Here is an 11,314-nt window from a genome sequence, read left to right as displayed (position 1 = left end):
TGCAAACCGTATAGATGTGTTGCATTTATTTACTCCAGTACAATGGAAAGCGTCATGAGCTAATGTAGGTGTGATTTATAAATCCTTTTGGTTCTTAAGTACATTACAGTGGGATCCGGGCTTCGTCTTTCGTTTATGTACACATTAAGATTTTCTGTCACTTAATAAATGCGAGTTGAACTTTTTATGAAAAGTACGATAAGTTATTATAAAAACGACTTATTCATGTTAGTGGAATGTCTGTGGAAGTTTTTATCCAGTGCACAAGTTGAGCATTACTGCCGGAGAACTTTTTCGAACTGAACTTGTCATTCAGTCCTTTGAGACCCATCGAAATGCTTCGGTTTTTTCTACGTGGCTTTAGCCGTTCTTTCCATCACTTTTTTTTTAGTATTCGGTAATATAAAATTGTTTTCGGATTTAATATTTCCCGGTGCAGTTTTCATGATAAAATTCTAGTAAGTATACTGTTTCCCTTTGATAAATGTGAATGTTATTTCTTATCTTTTTCTGTTTCAGGTAAGATGGTGACGTCATTATCTCTTGTATCAGCTATTTACTGAATGACGTGTAAAAACGAAACCCACGCTCCCCACAAATAGCAACGACGTTCTTGGGAATTCCAGTTAGTACCATAGAGCATAATTGGCCAGGTAAGGATTCGTTTTTCTTCAAGAACAAAGATCAAGAATTTGTTGTCTTTCTATCCTTGTTTCAATAAAGTTATTTAAAGCCGAGCGAAATAGAGGGGATTTTGAAAAGTTCGGCCACTCCAGAAGCGAACAAGGGCTTCGCTTTCAATACAGGTACACCGTAGGCTTATCATACTCTGTCGAGGTGTAGCTCAGCTATTAAGAAGTTTGCCTAACTTCGGCAGACATGTTCAACTTCACTACTGTTGCAGCAATTACTAAACTCTGACCTTTTGCAGCTCTCTCTCTCTCTCTCTCTCTCTCTCTCTCTCTCTCTCTCTCTCTCTCTCTCTCTCTCTCAGTTTATTTATATGCATGAATGTATGTTATCAGTTGTCATTTTTAAATACTAATATATCTTGTGTTCTGGTTGTGTATATATTTTGTACTCTTGCACGTCGGTATCTTTGGCAGAGGCACTAAACTGGACCTGTTTGAGAATCAAGATCGTTTGAATGTCTTAAGAATGAAGAGCTACAAAGGTCCAGTTATCTTGAGTAACACCTCCGCGCCTCCTCCCGTAGCCTTTTAGGGTAAGGAACGAGTGTTAGCAGCGAGTCCGGTGTCACCTCTGGATACCTTGTCATGGGCGGAAAGATGACCATTAATTTTGTGACGCCAATTTAAAGTCAGAATAAATGAAATGTGTCAAACGCTCTCTCTCTCTCTCTCTCTCTCTCTCTCTCTCGTATTGATGATAATCGATATTGTCATGAACTTTTGAAGTTATGACGTTGACAGCGGTTCTTGTTTTCTATCAACTTAACTTTTTGTTTGGCGAGTACTGGAAAACTGTTTTGAAATGAAGTTGTGCCTTTCTTTCACAATTGCGTTTCCTTTGAAGAACTGCGGCTGCATCTCTCTCTCTCTCTCTCTCTCTCTCTCTCTCTCTCTCTCTCTCTCTCTCTCTCTCTCTCTCTCTCTTTCAGAGAAGTAAAATACTCGTGTGACTCCGAAAGAAAATTGGCGAGACTCGAAAAGTGAACAGAACTACGTGACTCGGAAAACAAAATGGACCTGCAACTCAAAAACGATGAAAAACTGGAAAACAGTGAAAACTGCGAGAGCTCAATGGAGAAAAAATGGAGCATTTAAAAAAGAAAACAGCTGAAAATGACTAAACTCCAGATTGAAAATATAGAACGAAAGAAATAATCTGAGGACGGGAATGAATAAGAAATAATCCTATTTAACCCGAAAGAGAATATCTTGACTTCAAAAGGACTTTGTCACCCTGTGTTAAGAAGTTACCAGAAATGCTCGATTTCTGCTTAAGAAAAGGAATTACCCTTGATGGAATTTTATAAACCTGTACCCTTCAGTTTAAGGAAGATGATCTGGAAAATATACTTTTCATTATTTCATTTCTGTGAAAACTAAAAGATGGATATGAAGAAATTTGTCATCTATAAAGTAAAATGGATATATGTCAGTAGGGAAACTTGCGTTTATTATTATTCAAGAAGTACTTTGTATGATTTGAAACTCGTAATTTATGTGTGCAGGTAGCCTGATTGGGGGTGTTTTCATGTCACTTGTACTAAGCAGATTGTGTGTTTGTTATAATTTTTTGGGTTTATAAACGTGTAAGTTGAAAAAGTTTTGGGTTTGAGCAAAAGGTGGAGACAGTCTTATATGTCCTTGAGTCTTTTTGTCGTTCTTATACGCAATTACTGAGAGAATATTCCTATCTAGTCTTGTTTATTTAATTGCTTTTAACTTGTTTTCATTAACGGCGACGATGACCAGTATTGTTATGACGCCAGTTTGATGTGAACCAGTTAATCCAATATTCTTCTCAGATTTTTAAAAATCATGACATCACCATTCAAATGATTTCCTCGTCATATAGCATGACCGTCGAGTGACTCTCTCTCTCTCTCTCTCTCTCTCTCTCTCTCTCTCTCTCTCTCTCTCTCTCTCTATCGCCCTGGTTTCCTTTCACCTAAGTTGCTTCATATGATGAGAGGCTTCATCCGTATCCTGCCAAAGGACGAGATGTCCAAAGTGAATACAAGGATAGAGAGATATCTGAAGCCAGAGATGTAATGATTAGGAGGTACAGTAACTCCTGCTATTATCTTGTTTAGCCAGGAATACTATACCTCTGGGTTATCCTGAGAAGAAGAAGAAGAAAAAAAAGACCACTCTTCTTCCCTCGCCCCGAGGAAGACCTGTTCCCCGCTTTTGGTCTTCCCCCCCTCCCCCTACCCCCTCCCCCACTCCACGCCCTCTCCCAGGACAGTGTGTTCTCCCTCCTCCTTTCAGATAACGCCATTGTCCTTTCTCTTTCCCTCCTTAGACCGGTGTTCCCTTTCTTTTCCTTCCTCCTCCCTCTATTTGCGTAAACAATCTTTCTTTTCATCGTATTGTCAGTCTAATTCAATAGTGTTTTTCATGGATTTTTCTTCATATTAGACTGTATTCTCAGACAACCGCTGCTTTGATTCGTCAATTATTTATATACTCATTCCGCCAGGGCTGACGGTAGGAGTGAACCGAGACGGAAAGTTCCCTCCTAAGAGATGTAACGTATCGTCTAAACGGCTGGACCAGGGTATTTTGATTCTGCGAATTATTAAAGAAATAATGGGCAGTCATGGGAAAGGCTGCCCGGGTTAGACGACGGCAAGCCTGAACACGGAGTCTCAGTCCTTAAGGTTATGTGTCACAGAAAAATCCATGGATACAATTTGCATTTGATTTGTTTGTTTGTTTTTTTTTGTCATTTAGGGAGATATTACATCACATAGGTAATACTGAGCCTTAACAGTATACATGCTGAGCTAGTATACATACGGAAACAACGGCCATAGAAGGTTAAAACGTTAGCCTTAAGAGTATACATGCTGAGCTAGTATACATACGGAAACAACGGCCATAGAAGGTTAAAACGTTTTCCTTCTTTTCCTACACACTGTATGAAGAATGAGTATTCGTTACATGAAGTAAGGAAACTGATCTTAAGTAATGCCAATAGCAAAAGAAGGGAGAGCGACCAGACCACCTTACGGCTGAGAGAAAGGGGAGCTGAAGAACAAGTCGGAACTGCCTTTGGGTCAGTCACATCAAGAAGGTGAACGACAGCTAAGTAAGTACCTCTGTGATCAGTTACTGTATTCTAAGCATACACGAATAATTGAAACAAGAAAAGAACTGCAGCATTTATGCAATTTGTTTTGTTGTTCAGAAGTATATATATATATATATATATATATATATATATATATATATATATATATATATATATATATATATATATATATATATATATATATATATATATATATATATATATATAGTCATTTAAGCGATTTGACAGTTCCTCGTTGGACGAGTCGGTAGAGTTCTCGGCTAGCACTCTGCCAGATCCGAGTTCGAGTCTCTGGCCGGCCAGTGAAGAATTAGAGGAACTTATTCCTGGTGATAGAAATTCATTTCTCGGTATAATGTGGTTCGGATTCCACAATAAGCTGTAGGTCCCGTTGCTAGGTAACCAGTTGGTTCTTAGCCACGTAAAATAAGTCTAATCCTTCGGGCCAGCCCTAGGAGAGCTGTTAATCAGCTCCTCAGTGGTCTGGTTAAACTTATGTATACTTAACTTAAGCGATTTGACCTACGGCCATTGCAGTCCGAGGTAGTCTGAACAACCAAAATACTGCTAAAAAAAATCCTCCGACTTTTGCATTCACAGTTCTTTTTCGCCCATTTTCAGTGCTTGTTGCTATAGTCTTATTATCACCTGCAAATCTCCTTCATAAGGATTCTTCTCTTAATCCTGCCTTTCATCATTTTTCCCAAAGCTTTCCGGGTCATTCTTTTTAATGAGACCCGATTATCCGTGATGTATGTGTGAATTTTGCGCACGCAGTTCTAATTTTGAAATGAAATTATTTTTCTCCATTTCCAGATGATCCCAGAACGGAATTTAGTTCTTATGCAGCTCTCGGGAAAAGTCATCGGAGATTTCTTCTTTATAATTAAAGTCGAACTGTGTTGTGTTTCCCGTACAACTTTAATTTCGGCCCACTGTGGATTATGTTTTACAACTAAATGCTGGGTTGCATCCTGCAAAAAGGACTTGGGTCAATAAATTAAAGAGCAAAAAGCAAGAGGCATTCAAAACGAATGATGCGTTTAGCTTCTCTAACATCCGAAGCAGTTTCATCCCTTTAATTCCTGCCTTAAGATCGGGAATGGCTCGAAGGTGGCACGAAATAAAATACGCGCATGCTGAGAGGGTTAATGCGTCGGCATATTTGACTTCCTTCGAAAAGCCGTGTAGACTTTGGTTCGAAAAGTGCAGTTGCCTACCAGTTCTACAATATCCCATTAGAGGTCTTATCTCTCTCTCTCTCTCTCTCTCTCTCTCTCTCTCTCTCTCTCTCTCTCTCTCTCTCTCTCTCTCTCTCATGCAAATCCGGTTAATTTCGTTCATTCCGTCATCTTTGAAGGTGTTATGTATGTACGTATGTATGTATGTGATGGAGTAGGTTAAAAAGCAAATGAATATGCTTTACGTGGCAGGTAGAGAGAAATTCTGCCTGTCTGAAGAGACCGCAGAGGTGCGTTGATGGAATATATATTTCCAAGGGTTGCTTTCATGATAGAAAGACTCAAAGCAAATGATGAAACAACTGAAAGGCTATATATGTTTATTACAATGGGGAGGAACTGAATTTGAGAAATAGGAGAGCAATTAAGAAGCTTGAAGACTGGGAAGGTTTCATGATGCTTCAGAGTTATGTAAAAGCAGGACGTTTTTTATACATTTTATAAATATATTATATGACAGAAGTAATTGTCCATTCTGTGAGGAAAAAGGCTTTAGTGATTGCAGGAATTACAGTTACATATCATTGCTTGTCATGCGTGGGAAGATGTTTCTAAGTTTTTTTTTTTTTGTATGAGAAGGTGAGACAGAGAACAGAAGTCGACAGCAGAGCTATGTGATTTTCGATTGTTTCTAAAGAAACGATTGTGTGAGAATCTTAAACTTTAAAGTTAGGATGGAATTGGGTATAGAAAAGGATTTACAGAAAGATTATGTTAGAAATAATACCGATGCAATGTGGAGAGTGACGAAGATATATTGTATAAAGGAAGATTTTTTAATGGGCCTGAAATTATTTGTTAATTGTGAAGGTAGAACTTTGACGTGGTCAACATTTGTTTCAGACAATGATGAGTTGTGCTTCTGGTGACTTTATTTTTTTTTTTATTGATGGGGCAGTGAGGAAACTCGAAGGAATTTGGAAAATGCTGTGCCAGCTGAGTTCCAGAGTCATGAGATTGTGTGCTAGAACGAGGCGAGTGGTGAGTGCATTTTGTATGAAAAGTGACATACTGTTGTTGAACTTTCTGTGCTAGTCAATGAAGCGAATGACGATACGAAAGTTTTAAGTTAGAGAATCATTCTTGATTTATGAGCTCAAGGATGAATGGAGCCATCCCTTTTAGTGTAAAATGTCTAATTTGACTTGCTGAGCCCTTCAGGCAGCCCAACCCCCAACCCCATTGAGGGAAAAGGGTATATGGTAAGACAATATATATATATATATATATATATATATATATATATATATATATATATATATATATATATATATATATTATATATATATTATATATATATATATATATACACATATATATATGTGTGTGTTGTGTGTGTGTGAAGAAGGTTTGTTGACGATTGCGAGAATTATAGAGGCATTAGTTACTGCGTAGTACATCTTGAAAGGTTGATGGTAGGGTTTTGATTAATGGAGAAAGATTGATAGGGGAAGAGAAGTGTGTGTTTAGGCAAGGAAGATTCTGTTTGGATCCTGTGCTTGTTATGAAATAGTTGTCTGAAAGGCTTTACACCATTTTAAGAGAAAAGCTGCATATGTAGTTCATGGACCCAAAATGAAGCTTATGGTAATCGATAATATATGATGTAGAAAATGTATTGTGTAGAATGCTATATATTGAGACATGTTAGATGTATTTTGTGATGGAAAAAAAGCTTGTTGTTATGCTATACGGGTAAGGGTGACAGTAGTGTAAATGTTAATATTTTATCGGCTGGTGTGATAAGGGAAGCTCAAAAACAATAAGAGATACAGGTGTAATTCTGTGGGATTAAAAAGGGGCCATAAGTAGAGTGTACTGTAGAGCATTTGATGTGTGCAGGTGATATAGTTGTGTTTAGTGACAGGGAAAAGAAGCCAAGTTTGGATGGTGGAAGAATCGATGTTGTCGCTTTATGCTGGCATTCAGTAGAGCAAGCATTAGGTGATGGTAAGTAGAAAGAGGTTGCCACAGAAAAAGTGAATTAGTGAAGGCGGCAGGATCTCTGCAGAAGGTTCAGAATTGGATAGAAATGATCACTGAAGCAAAAGATGGAATTTACATATGGTTTGTTAAACCGACTCTCTTCGGATTGCAGTGAAGTGTGGATGTTAAATGGCAGTGAGAGAATAGGTGGAGGCTTTTGGGGGCTTGTGTGTGCAGTGTGCATCAAGTAAAATGTGCTGAAAGGCTGAAAAGTTTATAAAAACGAGATGATGTGGTAAATGGTTGAACGCATATATAGTGATGGACAAGAGAGTTTTGAGATGGTTTGGTCATGTGAGAGAAAGGAGAAGAGTGGTCGTCGAAAGCATTATGCATATTCCGGGGATTTTGTGAGGAAGGAGGAAAGAGACAGAAAGTGGCGGCTAGGAGGGATTTGAATAATTAAGGGAATCCCAGAACCTTAATATTCAGAAGCACGAGAGTGCATTTAAGACACGTGTGAGAGGCACTGTTTGTGGCCACAAGTCGATGTGTTCTTGGTTTACGAATATGAGGTGTACAGCCATTTTTCTGATGTTTCCAGTAAAATGGTTCACCTTAATTTTACAGTTAAAGAATGGTTGTGGCAATAAGTCTGTTGGTGAAACAACAAGTGTATGTATGTATGTATGTATGTATATATATATATATATATATATATATATATATATATATATATATATATAATGTGTGTGTGTGTGCGCGCGCGCGCAATCGCACATATACAATAATGTGTACATTCATTCATTTATCATTTATTATCAAAGAAGGAAGAGACGTATGGTGAAAAAGCATCATTATTGCTTCTCTTTTAAGCAGAAATCTAATAATAATAGTTGGAGAATTCTGTAAATTAGTAAATTCTCGGTATTTCATTGACAACTGAACGACAACCTTCAGTAAAATCCAGTAGATGAAAGCAAGAGACCATTATTAGACAATAATATCGTTTTGAGGGGAATTTGATGGACCCATTTATTTAAATGGTCAGAATAGACAGTTTTGCCTGACTTAGACCTGTAAAATAACATCACCTTGATTGACACGTAACTATGATTTCATTGAGAGGAAAGTAATTGATTTGGAAACTGACGCGCAAGTTGACTGAACAGTTGATTGTAGCGTAGTTTTATGTGGGATGTATGCAGAGTGAATACACACACAAGAGATAAATGAATGGACGTGGAAACCCAGTGGAAGGAGAGAGAGAGAGAGAGAGAGAGAGAGAGAGAGAGAGAGAGAGAGAGAGGTGAAGCAGATCGAGAGGGAGGTAGGTCGTGGTGGGGTGAGTTGTGCTGGGAGGGAAGGAGCTTGAGGAATGGAGGAGGGAATCGAGAAATGGGGGGATGAGGGAGGGTGTGGTAGGTAAAGCGTCGGTGGGCTGGATGATGGCGGTCCTGGTGTAGCCGGCTTCGGAGGGGGAACGATTGGGGGGAAGAGGGCCAAGAGAAGAGCGAGCAAGTCTGCCGCGAGTTCGCTTCGCCCGTAGCCCCAGTATCGTATGTTCTCTGGTGGGAGGAACTTGTAGTGCTTGTCGCTTTACGATCTCGTCTTCATTCTCATTACTGGCCAATAAGGAGTACTCAAGAATCCTCAGTTATATTTATTTGAACGGCCTACAACTTATTCTTATGTTTTCATGTCACAGATTTCCGTTCCGAGCCTACCGTTGTGAATTTCCCCTGCCGAGAAAGAATCGTGGCCGAATGATGGATGTAAAGTGAGTGTTTCGGGGTCTCCATTGTGGAAAAACATCTTTGTCGAATTAGTGTCGAGTTTTCTATATTAATGTAAAGGAAAACCAGCCAGTCTTTGCAAGTTGTGTTGAGTGAGTGTTTTTGTGTGTTGAGCGGAGTGCGGTCCAGAAAAACTTGTGCCTCGACATCTGATATTTGGGAGCGCTATAACTCGTGTATTTGTTTCAGTAAAGGAAGATTTGAGCCATTTGAAACACGCATGTTGTTGAAAAATAAAGGAAAGTGATAAGTTTCATTCCCGTACCCGATCATTTGAGGATTACAGCTTCATCAATACCGCTGGATTTATTAGTTCGTTTAACATGAAGATGCTAGAAGATTCTTGATTAAGGATATTACATAGCATGATTGTAAGGTAAGTCACCTACTGCTCTTATTGAGGAAATAATATAGGTATTCGATAAAATATCAGTAGGATAATAAAGATAAGATTAAAGCAGTGACGGGTATAACGGACCAGCTTAACCTAAGCTAGGCCAGTCTATATTAGGGTGAAAGGAAGAATAAACGAGGCGCATGAAGTAGAGCTCATGTTTCGTGTGCAGTTTAGATTAGACGTTGTAATTGTTCAAAATCTATTCTGTTGGCCGATATTTTATTCCTTGAACTTTTAAAAACCCAGCCTATACATCCATTCATGAATGAAATGCAACAAGTAGAATATCTCGTCAAAGTTTTTGCTATTATCAGAATGCCGTAGGCTAATTTAGTTTTAATTTTATACGTCAGTTATCCCGTTGATTTACAATGCTATTTTTATTCACTCGTGTAGGCTAGCAGGCACACGCCTCAAAATGGTAGTCGGCAGTGAAAATCCCGTAGAATTATGCGCTGTCATCGGAACTGTTAGGTTGACGTACAAAGCCGCAGTATGTGTTCTTGTGTTGTAAATAAAATAAGCTGCGATTTTTTAATTACTTTGGTTTTTGGTTATGTGAACTGTACTAGTTAGGAAAGGTATGTAACAAGTTACTGAATGCTAGAAATGTGAAGTCTTGTTCGTGAGTGACAGAAATGTGCAAAGTATAGAAGTTTGGTGAATTTAATAAACGTTTGCGCTTGTTCATCGAAGGTAGGAACAGGAAAACTTATGGATAAATCATTTAGCCACAGAAATTACGATGGATAGTAACATACACAGAGTAGATCACTCTTCAATTTTTGAAACTTTCATTTGACGAGTTTAATGTTTCCTGCTATCAAATAATAAACTACCATTGCGGTTGAAAATATTTTCAGTGAAAGATAATAATTGAAAGAAAAGTAGTATTTAATTAGTATCTTGACACTTCTCGAGACTTAGCTTGCCAAACAGGTTCAGGCCTAGCCTATATCAGGTTGTGTGAATTTTGTAAGTGTGTATTGTACAAAGAGTGATGGATTGAAATGAGACTTAAAGGAACTCAACTCTGAATAAATGTGACCATTTGTGTCTGGTCTGATTTTACGAAATTGATTTAACATAACTTTGTAGGGCCGTTGCCAGACATTAGAAAACTGAAGTACGGTAGGCTGGTATAGTGTTCGAAATAGTGAATGTGAGGAGATCAAGTAGCATGTTGAGAATTAGTAAATTGTAAAGTGGCCAGGCTTCTAGGGTGTAAACATCAGAAACTGAAAGTTACTTATTCTTGTAATTTGAGGAATAGAGAACTCATTGCTAATTTTTACAAAATAGAAAATTTGGTAGCTGCTTTTGGATGTTCTGACATGTAGTCGTTGGAAATTAGGAAACGAGAGGTAGCCGTTTGTAGGAAATTGCACAACAGAAGTAGCTTATTTATGGAAGTTAGAAATTGTGGTGTCCCACCTCAGGAAATTAGGAAGTTGTTGCTTATCTTATCGTCTATGTTATAGTTATGGAAATTAGATAAATGAAATATCCAGTTATGGTAAAAACGTAAACAGAAATATCCAGTGATGTTGAATAAGTAGGCTAAACTCAACGATTCCATTGTAACCGGAAAATAGGAAAGTAAAATAGCTTATTGTGAGAGATTTTTGTCTTTGCTTTGCCTATATCTGTATCCTCAAACAGCCCCCACCCCCGCCGAAAATGACAGGAGGTTCATTTAAATGAGCTTGACGGGGTTGAGGTTTGTGTGTTTGTTATGCGCATATTCACAGATTTATTTTAGTATTTGTATACCAGGTTAATGTCAGATTTTATGTTGTAGTTTTAAATGTCAAGTCGGTGGGAGTTGCTGCTTAACGAACATCTCCAGGTTTTATGGTCTGTCTAGACTCCGGTTCACAAGACTTGCCTTAATTCCTCTAACGAATCATGGCTAGACGAGTTTACTTCGATTTTATTTTGGGTTTGCAGGTGCGTCATTGCCACATAACGGTGCTGATGTAATATGATTACACCATTTTTGACATGAGAAGCCTTTATCGTATATGTACAGGAACAAGGATGCTGGTACCGTACTATTTTCATTCTCCTTTCACGTCATATGCACCCAGGTGTCTTATACAGTGAATCAAATTCCTTTAAATAGAAATTATGGAGGTTGGCGAATTATTTGCCGAAGAAGCTACAAA

At 38.2% G+C, this 11,314-nt stretch overlaps 1 protein-coding gene across 4 annotated transcripts in view; it reads left to right on the top strand.

The window, feature by feature from the left end:
- Nucleotides 1–527: 527 nt before the first annotated feature.
- PlexA (plexin A) overlaps nucleotides 528–11,314 on the top strand; it is a 117,660-nt gene continuing 106,873 nt past the window's right edge. For 2 of the 4 annotated variants that reach the window (XM_067106832.1, XM_067106825.1), the window contains exon 1: nucleotides 8,495–9,125. The gene's annotated coding sequence lies outside the window, so the exon portion shown is untranslated. Of the gene's footprint in view, nucleotides 654–8,421; nucleotides 9,126–11,314 lie in introns of those variants that run through there. The other 2 variants (XM_067106826.1, XM_067106830.1) reach the window with 2 other exon arrangements.

The sequence above is a fragment of the Macrobrachium rosenbergii genome, chromosome 7, assembly GCF_040412425.1.
Source record: "Macrobrachium rosenbergii isolate ZJJX-2024 chromosome 7, ASM4041242v1, whole genome shotgun sequence".
Lineage (NCBI taxonomy): Eukaryota > Metazoa > Arthropoda > Malacostraca > Decapoda > Palaemonidae > Macrobrachium > Macrobrachium rosenbergii.
This window is presented reverse-complemented; position numbering and strand designations above follow the sequence as displayed.